We start from the raw sequence: 15,780 nt of genomic DNA, 5'->3' as shown, positions 1-15,780 counted from the left end.
ACTGGACTGTTCCAGTGGGTCAGGAGCTGGAATTCATCAGTGGGACAGGATCTGTAGGCAGAGAAGGTGTAAAGCATGAGTTTGCTTCTGGGAAACCTGAACCATGTCTAAGACTAGATGTAGTTCAGCTAAAGCTTGTTATTTTTTGCTTCCTCACTCTGTTCTCCCTGTCCATTTTGATTTTAATAAAATCAGATTAAAGAGATTTCTGTGACAGAAGTGATTCAGGGAAACGACTAAAGAGTCATGCCTGTGTTGATGGTCGTGATTTTTTATGTGTGGCTATTACATGTGTGAGACTCAGTTTGCTTTTTAACAATTGCTAACAGAGCCACATTCTCTTACCTGAGCCAGGCCTTGGTGCCTGCACTGGATACAGATTCATCGGATGCTGAGATGGACTCATACGTAACTAAGAGGTCAATTTCAGAAATGTTTGTTGAGATGGATAAAACCAGTATGTACTGGTGGACACAGTAGCTGATATGTAGTATCCAGTTAACATAAGTGGATACTCCACAGGATTACATGGATAGGTTTAAAGCCTCGGAGACACACCCATTCGGTATTACCTGTGATGACAAGAAAGTGATAAAAGCAAGAACTTATTCAAAGACAGCACTGTTAATTCATAATCAGTTCAGAGTGTGGTACTTTTGTATCTACCTGTGTTTCTTAATGCCTAGATGAAATCAGGGACTTACAGATAAGCCTGGCTTTGCTGCAGGGTAGAGATGTTTTAGTAGATATTCATGGCAGTTCCTTGAATCTTCAGCATTCTGTTCAAGTAAGCCTCTACTTTGTCCCAAAGTCACAATACCTGGTGTAATTGCTCATGTCTTATATTGAAGTAGTAAACCTTTAAAGCCCATTTGAACATGACTCAATACAGAAATATAAAATGAGAGAAACTTAGTTTTAAAAATGTGAAAACCCTCTGTAAAGAGAAACTGAGAAACTTTTGTTTGAAAAAGTGAAAAACTTTATTGTTTATGATGGTGTAGTTTAAGAATATGATCATGAAGATCAGCATTTTCAAAAGAAGTTCGATAAAAGTATAATTTGTATTACGAGGGGAAATGAACTGAAAACATTCTTCTCTAGTGCTTCTATGGAAGTTTTTAAAAGCTGACTATGCATTTAATGCAGCATATAATGAAATGTGTACCCTTATAATTTACTAAAAAAAATTAACTTAAACAAAAAGGATGTCTTTGGTGTCTGTTCTGATCTCTTTGAATGCTTTGCTAAGTAATTATTTCAGGCTTATACTTGCAAAAAATTGTTAGAAAATTAGAGTAGTTTAAGTTTTTTTACTGTTTTCCTTTGTGCACATTTTGCTTTGTCTAGTTTTTGCTTTTAAAGATCTTTATAGCTCTGTCAGTTAAGTTTGAGACTTGTCATTCTCTCTTCCTTCCTTTGTTTCATCCCTAACTATCATTTGTTTTAAAACTGGGTCAGTCTACTTTGATTTCATTTCCTTCCTTTCTGAAGGAAGGTTATTGGTTCCAAAAGAAAGAAGCTCCCTGACATTCAATCTTACATATGATTCACAAATACAGTTTACAGAGTCCTCACAGCAAAGTATATGTGTATGAAAAACTGTATAGGTTTCTGCTTGGTTATTTTTTTTTTTTTTTTTTTTTGCCCAGTGAAAAACAACATAATTCTGCTCAAACTAGCCCTTTTTCTTGGAGCAAAATGAGGAGAGTCCCGTAAGGCACAAACCCTTTCTGAGCTTTCCTCCTTCATCTGGCCAGGGCCGGTCAGAGAATTGAAGGAGGAGTCTTTTTTTGCAGAGTGAGTACATTGACATAGAATGTGAGGTGACTGCAACCTTGGTCAAATTGCTGAAGCTGATTTCTTTCCATTATCAGAGATCGTGTATCAGAGAAAAGGAGGCAGTATGTTGAGTAGAGATCAGAAAAATAAGATGTTGAATCATTTTCCACATTATATAAGGTCTGTGATTTGGAGAAAGTTACTCAAATTCTCTTAGTTTCAGATTTTTATTTAGGAAAAAGGGGGATAACACTTATTTCTGAAGACAACTTATGACAAGATATTTTAGATGAAGTGCTAGTCATTGATTAGTGATTCCATCATTTGCAACCCAAGTGATAATTATTTAAGGTAGATTACAAGTAACATCAGAGTTGACTTAATGTTTTACTTCATCCCAATATCTCCACAATAGGTGACTTAAACCTAAAAAAAAAAGAAAACATTCTTCTTTCTGTTGTAGATTTTAGGTTTGAATTGCTTTTCTCTTTAATGGGATAGATCCTCAATTACCTTTGAAAGGTAAATGAAGGAATTGAGAAAGAATCATCCATAGGTCATTGTACAACAATAAAAACAATAAATTCCTGTTTCCCGAGCTCCTTTCTCAATTTCATGTTAATGAGGCTCTAGGTATAAATGATCATGCCTACATGTAATCAATACCCTAAAAAGTAACCCAGCACCTTTACCTTCATATTTAAAATGCAAATTTTATAAGTAAAAACTAAAGAGAAGTACGGAATAAAAATTCTATTTCTCCTATAAGAGGAAATAAAATAGTTTGAACACATAAAAGAAGCAGTAACTCGAAATGTTAAGACGAATTTGAGATGAATTTTTACTGATACCATTGCAAAAGAGTTTCAGGTGTATTTTAAGTAGTTTTTAATAAACAGACCATAGGTAAATATTTTATGGCACAGTTTTGTTCATTTACTGGCACACCATTTTACTCATTTATGTGATTTAGGGAGAAAACTGACATATGACTTTCACGGGCCAAGTTATACCTAACCCTTTAAAAGAAGGAATTGATGAATCATGAAAGTGAATTTTGAAGGTAACTTCATTTACAGAATCCCGTAATCAAATTTTGGTTTTAAGTTAGCAGTAATGGTAGCCGAATTATCTCATAATTTAGTAAAATTGAAGTTGGTACAATTCAAACTCGTAACACACTATAAATATGGCTTAATTTTAAGTAAAATATGTTATTTCATATTTAAGGAGAGTGGATTTGCTTCTGTTCCATGTTAACAGATAACAAAATAGAAGCATTTAGAATTATTACCTCTAGGTTAGACCCAACTTTCTCACTACGGAAAAATATATATTTGAGTGCTTGTGTGTGAATTTGAGGCTTGGTTATATAGGTATTTTTGTCCTGTAATAGCTACAATGGTTAAATGAAGTTCATTATATTAATTATTTTGTCACCCTGTTTTTTTCTAAATATGGACAAGGGAGAGGAAGAGTCTGAAATTAACAAACAACTCACTGATCATTAGTGATTTTTCTTTGATTGTAGAGTGAAACAAAGCTGTTATATCAAGATGTAAAAACGGTACTTCTTTTGGATCAAACTACAAATAACTCATTACTCTGACTTCTTGTTTCATTTTAGAGGTAATTTTCACTTTCCTCTTTGTTAACAGAAAATTTCATTTATTCATTAGACTTTTAGCAAGCCACTAACATGAGTGACAAATTGTGACAGTACTTATGGATGTTTTACAGATAGAAATACATCTTTGACCTCAAGAAATTTATATTAAGAGGGGAAATAAGACTGTAAAAAACTGATGCTATCAGGATTGCTTATGATGAGCATTTTTAAGAGAATAAACAAAATACTGCAATGATTGGTGAGAAAATGACTATCTTATCAATTTTGCTTTGGTTTGCTTTGATCTTTTGCCCTATGAGTTCTCTATTCACTGCACTCTTTTCTCATCCAGGCCATCATCATCCTTTATTAACAGGTAACTGTTATTACAGTTACCTTTACATAACCTTTATTTCTATCCCCTATTGATGTAGTCTATCTCCTACACTCTCAGTGGAATATTTTCTTAAGGACTCATGTGCTTAAAAATATTGATGGCTCCCCACCTCTTTGACATGAAGACTATGCTCCTTGACTTTCCACAGGTGTTCCTTCACCATCTGGGCACACTGTGTCACATTTTTCAAACATTCAGTGCTATTCACTGTTCCGCAAATAAGACATCCAGTTTCTAACTTCATCCACTTTCTCTTCCTTGTGTGTAGGATACCCTGCCCTTACTGCCCCTGCCTGGAAAAATAATGCTTATCTCTAAAGATGGCACTAAAATTTCACCTTACACTTCCTAAGCCAGAATTGATAAAATCATTATAAAATATTGATTCATATTCTTCACAATTATTACTTTTTGAATTATTTTGGAGTCATTTAGGTAATTTTCTATCCTTATCACTATTTGTGAGCTCCTGGAATGCAAAGTGTATTATTACTATTTTTTTATTACAGCTTTATTGGAGTATAATTGCTTTACAATGATGTGTTAGTTTCTGCTTTATAACAAAGTCAATCAGTTATACATATACATATGTTCCCATATCTCTTCCCTCTTGCATCTCCCTCCCTCCCACCCTCCCTATCCCACCCCTCTAGGTGGTCACAAAGCACAGAGCTGATCTCCCTGTGCTATGTGGCTGCTTCCCACTAGCTATCTACCTTACATTTGGTAGTGTATATATGTCCATGCCACTCTCTCACTTTGTCCCAGCTTACCCTTCCCCCTCCCCATATCCTCAAGTCCATTCTCTAGTAGGTCTGTGTCTTTATTCCTGTCTTATGCCTAGATTCTTCATGACATTTTTTTTTCTTAAATTCCATATATACGTGTTAGCATACAGTATTTGACTTTCTCTTTCTGACTTACTTCACTCTGTATGACAGACTCTAGGTCCATCCACCTTATTACAAATAGCTCAATTTCGTTTCTTTTTATGGCTGAGTAATATTCCATTGTATATATGTGCCACATCTTCTTTATCCATTCATTTGATAATGGACACTTAGGTTGTTTCCATGTCCTGGCTATTGTAAATGGAGCTGCAATAAACATTTTGGTACATGACTCTTTTTGAATTATGGTTTTCTCAGGGTATATGCCCAATAGTGGGATTGCTGGGTCATATGGCAGTCCTATTTGTAGTTTTTTAAGGAACCTCCATACTGTTCTCCATAGTGGCTGTACCAATTCACATTCCCACCAGCAGTGCAAGAGTGTTCCCTTTTCTCCACACACTCTCCAGTATTTATTGTTTCTAGATTTTTTGATGATGGCCATTCTGACCAGTGTGAGATGATATCTCATTGTAGTTTTGATCTGCATTTCTCTAATGATTAATGATGTTGAGCATTCTTTCATGTGTGTGTTTCCAGTCTGTATATCTTCTTTGGAGAAATGTCTATTTAGGTCTTCTGCCCATTTTTGGACTGTGTTGTTTGCTTTTTATTATTGAGCTGCATGAGCTGCTTGTAAATTTTGGAGATTAATCCTTTGTCAGTTGCTTCATTTGCAAATATTTTCTCCCATTCTGTGTGTTGTCTTTTCGTCTTGTTTATGGTTTCCTTTGCTGTGCAAAAGCTTTGAAGTTTCATTAGATCCCATTTGTTTATTTTTGTTTTTATTTCCATTTCTCTAGGAGGTGGGTCAAAAAGGATCTTGCTGTAATTTATGTCACAGAGTGTTCTGCCTATGTTTTCCTCTAAGAGTTTGATAGTTTCCGGCCTTACATTTAGGTCTCTAATCCATTTTGAGCTTTTTTTTTTGCGGTATGCAGGCCTCTCACTGTTGTGGCCTCTCCTGTAGCGGAGCACAGGCTCCGGATGCACAGGCTCAGCGGCCATGGCTCACGGGCCCAGCTGCTCCGCGGCATGTGGGATCTTCCCAGACCGGGACACGAACCTGTGTCCCCTGCACCGGCAGGCGGACTCTCAACCACTGCGCCACCAGGGAAGCCCTAATCTCATACTTTTACATGTACCTGTCCAGTTTTCCCAGCACCACTTATTGAAGAGGCTGTCCTTTCTCCACTGTACATTCCTACCTCCTTTATCAAAGATAAGGTGACCATATGTGCATGGGTTTATCTCTGGGCTTTCTATCCTGTTCCATTAATCTATATTTCTGTTTTAGTGACAGTACCATACTGTCTTGATTACTATAGCTTTCTAGTATAGTCTGAAGTCAGGGAGCCTGATTCCTCCAGCTCCATTTTTCGTTCTCAAGATTGCTTTGGTTATTCGGGGTCTTTTGTGTTTCCGTACAAATTGTGAGATATTTTGTTCTAGTTCTGTGAAAAATGCCAGTGGTAGTTTGATAGAGATTGCATTGGATCTATAGATTGCTTTGGGTAGTAAAGTCATTTTCACAATGTTGATTCTTCCAATCCAAGAACATGGTATATCTCTCCATCTCTTTGTATCATCTTTAATTTCTTTCATCAGTGTCTTATAATTCTCTGCATACAGTTCTTTTGTATCCTTAGGCAGGTTTATTCCTAGATATTTTATTCTTTATGTCGCAATGGTAAATGGGAGTGTTTTCTTGATTTCAATTTCAGATTTTTCATCATTAGAGTATAGGAATGTCAGAGAATTCTGTGCATTAATTTTGTGTCCTGCTACTTTACCAGATTCATTGATTAGCTCTAGTAGTTTTCTGGTACCATCTTTAGGATTCTCTAGGTATACTATCATGTCATCTGCAAACACTGACAGCTTTACTTCTTCTTTTCCGATTTGGATTCTTTTTATTTCCTTTTCTTCTCTGATTGCTGTGGCTAAAACTTCCAAAACTATGTTGAATAAGAGTGGTGAGAGTGGGCAACCTTGTCTTGTTCCTGATCTTAGTGGAAATGGTTTCAGTTTTCAACCATTGAGGATGATGTGGCTGTGGGTTTGTCATATATGGCCTTTATTATGTTGAGGATAGTTCCCCTTATGCCTACTTTCTGGAGGGTTTTTTATCATAAATGGGTGTTGAATTTTGTCAAAAGCTTTCTGTGCATCTATTGAGATGACCATATGGTTTTTCTCCTTCAATTTGTGAATGTGACGTGTCACATTGATTGATTTGTGTATATTGAGGAATCTTTGCATTCCTGGAATAAACCCCATTTGATCATGGTTTATGATTCTCTTAATGTGCTGTTGGATTCTGTTTGCTAGTATTTTGTTGAGGATTTTTGCATCTATGTTCATCAGTGATATTGGCCTGTAGTTTTCTTTCTTTGTGACATCCTTGTCTGGTTTTGGTATCAGGGTGATGTTGGCCTCGTAGAATGAGTTTGGAATTGTTCCTCCCTCTGCTATATTCTGGAAGAGTTTGAGAAGGATAGGTGTTAGCTCTTCTCTAAATATTTGATAGAAATCGCCTGTGAAGCAATCTGGTCCTGGGCTTTAGTTTGTTGGAAGATTTTTAATCACAGCTTCAATTTCAGTGCTTGTGATTGATCTGTTCATTTTTTTTTTTTCTTCCTGATTCAGTCTCGGCAGTTGTGCATTTCTAAGAATTTGTCCATTTCTTCCAGGTTGTCCATTTTATTGGCATAGAGTTGCTTGTTGTAATCTCTCATGATCTTTTGTATTTCTGCAGTGTCATTTGTTACTTCTCCTTTTTCATTTCTAATTCTATTGATTTGAGTCTTCTCCCTTTTTTTCTTGATGAGTCTGGCTAATGGTTTATCAATTTTGTTTATCTTCTCAAAGAACCAGCTTTTAGTTTTATTGATTTTTGCTATCTTTTCCTTCATTTCTTTTTCATTTACTTGTGATCTGATCTTTATGATTTCTTTCCTTCTGCTAACTTTGGGCTTTTTTTGTTCTTCTTTCTCTAATTGCTTTAGGTGCAAGGTTAGGTTGTTTATTCGAGATGTTTCCTGTTTCTTAAGGTAGGATTATATTGCTATAAACTTCCCTGTTAGAACTGCTTTTGCTGCATCCCATAGGTTTTGGGTCGTCGTGTCTCCATTGTCACTTGTTTCTAGGTATTTTTTGATTTCCTCTTTGATTTCTTCAGTGATGACTTCATTATTAAGTAGTGTATTGTTTAGCCTCCATGTGTTTATATTTTTTACAGATCTTTTCCTGTAACTGATATCTAGTGTCATAGCGTTGTGGTCAGAAAAGATACTTGATACAATTTCAATTTTCTTAAATTTACCAAGGCTTGATTTGTGACCCAAAATATGATCTATCCTGGAGAATGATCCACGAGCACTTGAGAAAAATGTGTATTCTGTTGTTTTTGGATGGAATGTCCTATAAATATCAATTAAGTCCATCTTGTTTAATGTATCACTTAAAGCTTGTGTTTCCTTATTTATTTTCATTTTGGATGATCTGTCCATTGGTGAAAGCGGGGTGTTAAAGTCCCCTACTATGATTGTGTTACTGTCAATTTCCCCTTTATGGCTGTTAGTATTTGCCATATGTATTGAGGTGCTCCTATGTTGGGTGCATAAATATTTACAATTGTTATATCTTCTTCTTGGATCAATCCCTTGATCATTATGTAGTGTCCTTCTTTGTCTCTTCTAATAGTCTTTATTTTAAAGTCGATTTTGTCAGGTATGAGAATTGCTACTCCAGCTTTCTTTTGATTTCTGTTTGCAGGGAATATCTTTTTCCATCCCCTCACTTTCAGTCTGTATGTGTCCCTAGGTCTGAAGTGGGTCTTTTGTAGACAGCATATATATGGGTCTTGTTTTTGTATCCATTCAGCCCATCTGTGTCTTTTGGTGGTAGCATTCAGTCCATTTACATTTAAGGTAATTATCGATATGTATGTTCCTATTCCCATTTTCTTAATTGTTTTGGGTTTGTTATTGTCGGTCTTTTCCTTCTCTTGTGTTTCTTGCCTAGAGAAGATCCTTTAGCATTTGTTGTAAAGCTGGTTTGGTGGTGCTGAACTCTCTCAGCTTTTGCTTGTCTGTAAAGGTTTTAATTTCTCCATTAAATCTGAATGAGATCCTTGCTGGGTAGAGTAATCTTGGTTGTAGCTTTTTCTCCTTCATCACTTTAAATGTGTCCTGCCAGTCCCTTCTGGCTTGCAGAGTTTCTGCTGAAAGATCAGCTGTTAACCTTATGCGGATTCCCTTGTGTATTATTTATTGTTTTTCCCTTGCTGCTTTTAATATGTTTTCTTTGTATTTAATTTTTGACAGTTTGATTAATATGTGTCTTGGTGTGTTTCTCCTTAGGTTTATCCTGTATGGGACTCTATGTGCTTCCTGGACTTAATTAACTATTTCCTTTCCCATATTAGGGAAGTTTTCAACTATAATCTCTTCAAATATTTTCTCAGTCCCTTTCTTTTTCTCTTCTTCTTCTGGAACCCCTATAATTTGAATATTGGTGCATTTAATGTTGTCCCAGAGGTCTCTGAGACTGTCCTCAGTTCTTTTCATTCTTTTTTTCTCTATTCTGCTCTGCAGTACTTACTTCCACTATTTTATCTTCCAGGTCACTTATCCGTTCTTCTGCCTCAGTTATTCTGCTATTGATCCCTTCTAGAGTATTTTTAATTTCATTTATTGTGTTGTTCATCATTGCTTGTTTCCTCGTTAGTTCTTCTAGGTCCTTGTTAAATGTTTCTTGCATTTTCTCTATTCTATTTCCAAGATTTTGGATCATCTTTACTATCATTACTCTGAATTCTTTTTCAGGTTGACTGCCTATTTCCTCTTCATTTGTAAGGTGTATTATTTTTTAAGAATTCCCCATGTTTTACACCTGTTGGAGATCAAAAAAAAAGACTAGTTGTTGGTAATAAGGAATATAGTGCTATATGGATTCAGCCTACTTTGTATTGAAAAATAGATCACAATTTCTGACTTTCAGAAATAAAATGTGGATCATCATTGGACCATTGACATGGGCACTTAAATGTCGTGTTTCACAGAATATTTCATCTCGGTACCTTGATGGTAATTAAATTTAATTTGAAAAGTAGCTAGCTCACTAAAAATTAGGTTTTATTAAAGGCTTTGTTAAAAGTGATATTAAATATTATTACCACTCTTGCTGTTATTACCACTGCTATTACACCTAATGATACTACAACTAATAATAGCTAAAGTGCTTTATATTTGCCATGCACTGCAGAGAGTACTTTTGGATCTTATCTGAGGCTTTGGTGTCAACTGAAGGCTTTACTGGACTGATTTGTTATGGTCATCTTTATGTCACATGTGTCATTGTAATAGAACTTCAGTTTTTCCTTTCTCTCCTCTATGTTTCAGTTGTACTAGATGCCTTAGATTTTCACAAATTCACCATGTTTCTTCAAAGGTCTTTGAGCTTTTGCACCTCTGCTGCCACTTCCTGAAAAACCCCTTCTACTTTTTCTGGACTTGTATCTAGTTTCAGGATTGAAGAGAAATATCTAAACATAATGTAGAAATCTCCCTAGCCTCTTCTGAAAATCCGAGTTGGAGGGCTACCGTTTGCTGCTTTTGAAGTGTTTTCCTTCTACCAAGCCATTGATCAAAACAAAATATCTGCTAATTTGTCACTCTTATGGCTTGTTCAATCGTTGAGGTCAAGAATCTCCATTATAACTAGTAGTAGTGAGAGTAGCAGTACTAACAGTAGTAGCATTTGTATTCCCAACTTATTAGTATAGCAGTTGGAACTCAATGCATGCCTGATATTTGAATGGATAAATGAGTGAATGAATGAATGAATGAATGAAATAGTACCTTTGTGGTAATTATTATCTCCATTTAATAGAAGAGAAAACTGAGGTTCAGATAAAGTATTTCTTCACAGACATTTAAGCTGAGCTTGTAATCTAGGTCCCAGTGAACACTAAAATCCATCTTCCTTTTATTTAGTTGAAATTTTAGTTGAAATAATTGTCGATTCACACGTTATATTAGTGAGGGTTTTCCAGAGAAACAAAACCAATAGAAGATGTATGGCTGGATAGATAGATAGATAGATAGATAGATAGATAGATAGATAGATAGGTAGATAGATAGATACAGATAGATATATCTAGGAAGAGATTTATTGTAAGGTATTGGCTCACATGGTTATGAGGCTAAGTTCCATGATCTGGGTACTGCCAACTGGAGACACAGGAGACCAGGTTGTATTGTTTGAAGCCCCGAGAGCTGGGGAGCAGATGGTGTAGATTCTAGTCCAAGTTGAAGGCCTAAGCCCAGGAACCCTGAAGGCAGAAGGAGATTGATGTCCCAGCTGAAACAGTAGGGCAGAGAGTGAATCCAACCTTTCTTTGTCCTCTTCTATCAGCCTCTCAAAGGATTGGGTGGTGCCCACCCACATATAGTTGGCACTCAATAATATTTGTCTAAATGAATAAATAAATTACTTTTTGTATTTAAAATTAAAGAGCTCTATGCTCTGGGCTTATAGTGAAAATAGTACCTTTTCCTGTTTGATAATCATCACTCATGTAAATAAAATATTTTTATATTGAGTTACAATAGTTGGTCATTGTGCTGGTATGATTTTTACAGGTACTAGATAAATCTATGCACCCTTCATATTTCCACTTCCACTTCTCAGCTACTGTCTTCTATCAATGGTTAAAGTTCTTCCATTATAATAGGTTCTGAAAGCCTAAAATTGAATTTCTTTATTAAAAATATATTTATTTTGTTAAAACCTATAAAATACATGCAATATTATTATTTTGTTTTATTTTATTTTTTGTTATTAATCATTATGCCTGTTCTAGCTGGAGGTCTTTTATTTACAAGGAATGGAGAGTCTCTTAAATTAACTTCATGCAAAAAGGGGTTTCTTGAAAGAAGGCCTGTGGTCAGCAACCTGAGTAGGAGAGCTTACTATCTGGACACTTTCAGGACTGGGCACTCTCTCCTCTCCACCCTCTCGGTCATGGAATTTCTCCCTTTGCACATCTGCTCTGGTTCTCTCTCCACTGGCTGGATTCCTCAGCTTACATTGACCTCTCGTGTGCCAGTTCCAGCCCAGACTCTATCTCATGTCCATTTTGCTTGATTTCCCCCACTTGCAGCTGGGCTTATAAGCCTCAGGCTGCTGGCCAATCACTAGATGGGCTCTTTTCTCATCAAATTTTCACCACTAGTTTAGCTGTCATGGCGGGAGAGTTGGCGTTCTGTGTTGAAGAACACAGGTTTGCATTTTCTGCTAGGGTATGGATGAAGATACTTTTCTGAAGATAGGATTGTAGGCACCTGAAGGCAGTTCTGAGGACCCCTGGTACAATGAATAAAGGTTAGTTTCTAGTTTTTATTGCCATTTTCTTGTAGGTTAGTATCAGCTCATTGCTATAAATCTGCTAGCAGATCTGTTATTCAATATATACAGTTTATTTTAGAAATTCATAGAAGGAAATTAATTCATCATACAGTTTATGAAAACTATATAAAATGAATCCTTCAGATTTAATTTAATGTACCTAGATTTATTTAAAGGAAAATATTAAGTGGGTTTTAATATTCATTTACAGGATGACCTTCTTATAGGAGTACTTTGAAGCCTTTCTTATATGACCCAAAGATAAAAATGTGAGGACACATTCTTTAAATGAGATAGAATGTTGTTTGAAATCAATCAACACATTTACTGTAAATGAGATAAAAAGTGAGCAAAGGTATGGACATTGAAATGACACCTAGTATTACTGATATTGAAATATCAGAGAATGCTTTTCCATGACCATGACATATGAAAGAGAATCTCAAAACAGAATAGAAGAGGACTTTGGTGATACACAGGTAAAACAAAAGAAAGAAAAAATTGCCAAAGTATGTTTTCTCTTTGGATTCAAAAGCTCATTTTGCAGATATGAAGGTCTATTTATAAACCAGGAGATAAATACAATTACCCACTTTACATTCTACTTGTAAGAAAATGTGTAGTTGGCAGAATTGCATGCACAGAGTAGACAGCTGTTGAAAATATATGCTATAGCTTATAAGGTCAGAGCAGGTTTATCTCATCTTCCTGCACCAATTTCATTTGTGTGTAATACCAGGCATGGGTACATAATGTTGATTTTGAGATGCTTTAAGGATCGGGACCATCAAAGAGCAATGAGGGTGCTTCAGTATAGCAAAATGTCATTACCTCAGGAACCACAAAATTAGACCTTTTGAAAGATTTTCAATAATAAGAGGTGTAGCAGTGATTGTGGTGGTGCTTACCTGTGAGTCTTCAATAAAATGGACAATAAATTTAACTAGAATATGTGAACAGAGCAGTTTTAAAGTTTTAAAACTTTACAGTTTATTCTTCAACATTTTCCCAGTTCAAATGTGTACATGAGTGTGTATCATTTTCTTCCTATATTTAATACTTACAATTGAATTCAGTGTTATGTCTTATGGTTTTTTTCAAATTAAATTAATTGTTTTCAAATACTAAAGTCAATCCATCCTTTTAATAATGACATTTATCATTTTGTGGACATACCTGACACTATAACTATCTTCCCTGAAAGATGACAGGAATTACATGAGAATTTAGGTGTCTCTAAGATTTAGGTTATTCATTGTTGTTGTTTTTCTCCATAAATCTTTTGATGATGATTGCTCACATTAGAAGGGAAATTGCAGGTTTGAAAAGAATCAAAGCATACTTTCCATATTCCGTTGAGGTATGCTGGATAGATTTCATTTGCCCTTTCAGATCCCCTTTACCCTCCTCTGTACTCTGTCTTTGTCCCAGAAACTGACATGTATTTTAGTCAGTTGGGATGGGCCAGCGAGAAACTGTCAAGAGACTGAAGAGAGGGAGGTCTGATTATTCATTGCCCTGACTTCCTCCTTAAGACTATGTCCTGCCCTAATGCCACTGTTTCCCTAACTGCACCCCGTAACCTCTCCTTCCATTGGTCCCTCGTTCCAGCTGATGAAAACAGTTCCTCTGTTGCTTGTGCTGGTCCCTGAACTCTCCTTTATGGTCCCCCTATACCTCACCCACAACTTTGTAATTAGTCTCTTTGTAAATAAGGTGTTATCTTAATTTGAGTATACCATCTGTATCCTGTGGGGACCATGGGGAGTTACAGATTCTGCATCGTGCGGAAAGGACTGGGAATCTAGTGAGACAGGAAATGGTGAGATTATTGCATAAGTACTAAGAATGCATCCCATTTGGATTCTGGCCTTAGCATTCAGAGGAGAGTCTTCCATTTAGCTTTGGTTTTTGTTGTTTTGGAGGGTCAAAATGATGAAGGTCTGCTTTGGCACCATTTTTGGCAAATCTGATCTTGTGTGTGATTAATAATTGTATGATCACATAGGATTCAATCTAACTAAGATTGTTATATCAGGAATTAGTCATGTCATTGAATTTATTCTTACTATCTGAATATCACCTTTCAAATTTATGTAATCTCTCTAAATTTATCTTGAAATAAATATCTCCTTTGTTTTGTATGTTATAATTCTCTAAACTGATGTGGAACTGTAATTGTATTATAGCAAGAATATGACACTATATTAAATAACAATAAAGTGCTTTTAAATTGTGTATGAAATTAATAGCTTTCAATAGTTAAATATGATCTGGATTAGCAATCAATACAAATATTAAGAAAGTGCATTACCCAGATCATTTTAGAAAGAGCTTTACATCCGTTTCAAGCCTAGCAACTGTCAATACAATTTTAAATAATTTAAAGCAAAATAATAGATATTAGATTATGCCAAAATTATGTTTCATATTGAATTGTTTAATCTATTGTTATCCATGATATTCAATGAAATACTCTTCAAAGATTATTCTTTGAATACAGACTTACTTTTTGTAAAGAAAAAGAAAAAAAATTGTGTCAGAATTCTTCACATTTTGAGAATAAATTAAAAACAGAATGTCTGTATTGTTACCTCAAACTTTCATATGACAAGAAAACTCTTGAATCAAACACAACAACCCCTATGATCAGTCACGTTGCATACAGACAAATTTTGGTAGTCTTATATACCAGAGGTTTATTTTCTGATGAATTTTTCTTCAGTGTCAGCTCTGGGGAGATTTTATCTGAGAGTTAATTGATGTACAACACTGTGTGAGTTTAAGGTATACAACATGTTGATTTGATACATTTATAAATTGCAATGTGATTATAACTGTCCTGTTGCTAATTCCTCTAGCATGTTGTAGAATTTCTTTTTTTGTGGTGAGAACAGTTAAGGTCTAGTCTCTTGGAAACTATGAAGTTTATAATACAGTATTGTTGACTCTAATCACGATGCTGTGCATTCGATCTCCAGGACTTACTTATGATTTTAACAATCAGTGTTTGACAAAACTGTTTACTGAGCACATCCATTCACAGCCAGAGACATTCATAGGTAGTGGTTTCTAGGCTTCAGTGATCATAGGTTTATAATTGGGTACCTAGCCATATTATGATAATCTTTTTTGAGTTTCTTGCTTTTCAACAAAAACTAGCCATTGGAAACTTTTCACTCAATACAAGGATTTTAGAACTAGAGAAAGTATGCTTCGCCAGAAAATATAATCTTTATTTAAAAATATAATTTTAAAAATTACCCAAATAGAAGTATTTGGGAACAATTACTGTTAATAAAGAAACCTACCTTTTATAATAATTTTGTTTTCTAAAAAACTTTCCCCAATAGAATTTTGCTATTCTCAAATGTACAATGCAATTTAGAGTATAACGGCTTATTTTGGCCAGAAAACTTCTATTAGCTTTCTTCTCTCCCTAAAGTATCTATCCCATCTGCTGGCTATTAGTGACAATCAAACCCACAGTAAAGAATCACGTTAAAAACCACCATTTTTTTTCTGTTAGTCCCTGAGATGCTCTCAGTACAGATATTAATGTAGCAAGGCTGAATATTTCTGTGAACATCAATTTCTAACTGAAGCTAGATGTCTGTTCCAGAACGAATTTGTTTGAAACTGGGGTTTGAGCATGGGTGTCCATGACATCTAAAACACCTGTTCTCTGC

General features: G+C 35.3%; 1 protein-coding gene across 4 annotated transcripts in view; it reads left to right on the top strand.

Annotated features, from left to right (window-relative positions):
• NCAM2 (neural cell adhesion molecule 2) overlaps positions 1-15,780 on the top strand; it is a gene marked incomplete at both ends in the record, with an annotated part of 498,781 nt that overhangs the window by 69,375 nt on the left and 413,626 nt on the right. The window lies entirely within an intron of this gene.

The sequence above is a fragment of the Leucopleurus acutus genome, assembly GCF_964270905.1.
Source record: "Leucopleurus acutus genome assembly, chromosome: 5".
NCBI lineage: Eukaryota > Metazoa > Chordata > Mammalia > Artiodactyla > Delphinidae > Leucopleurus > Leucopleurus acutus.
This window is presented reverse-complemented; position numbering and strand designations above follow the sequence as displayed.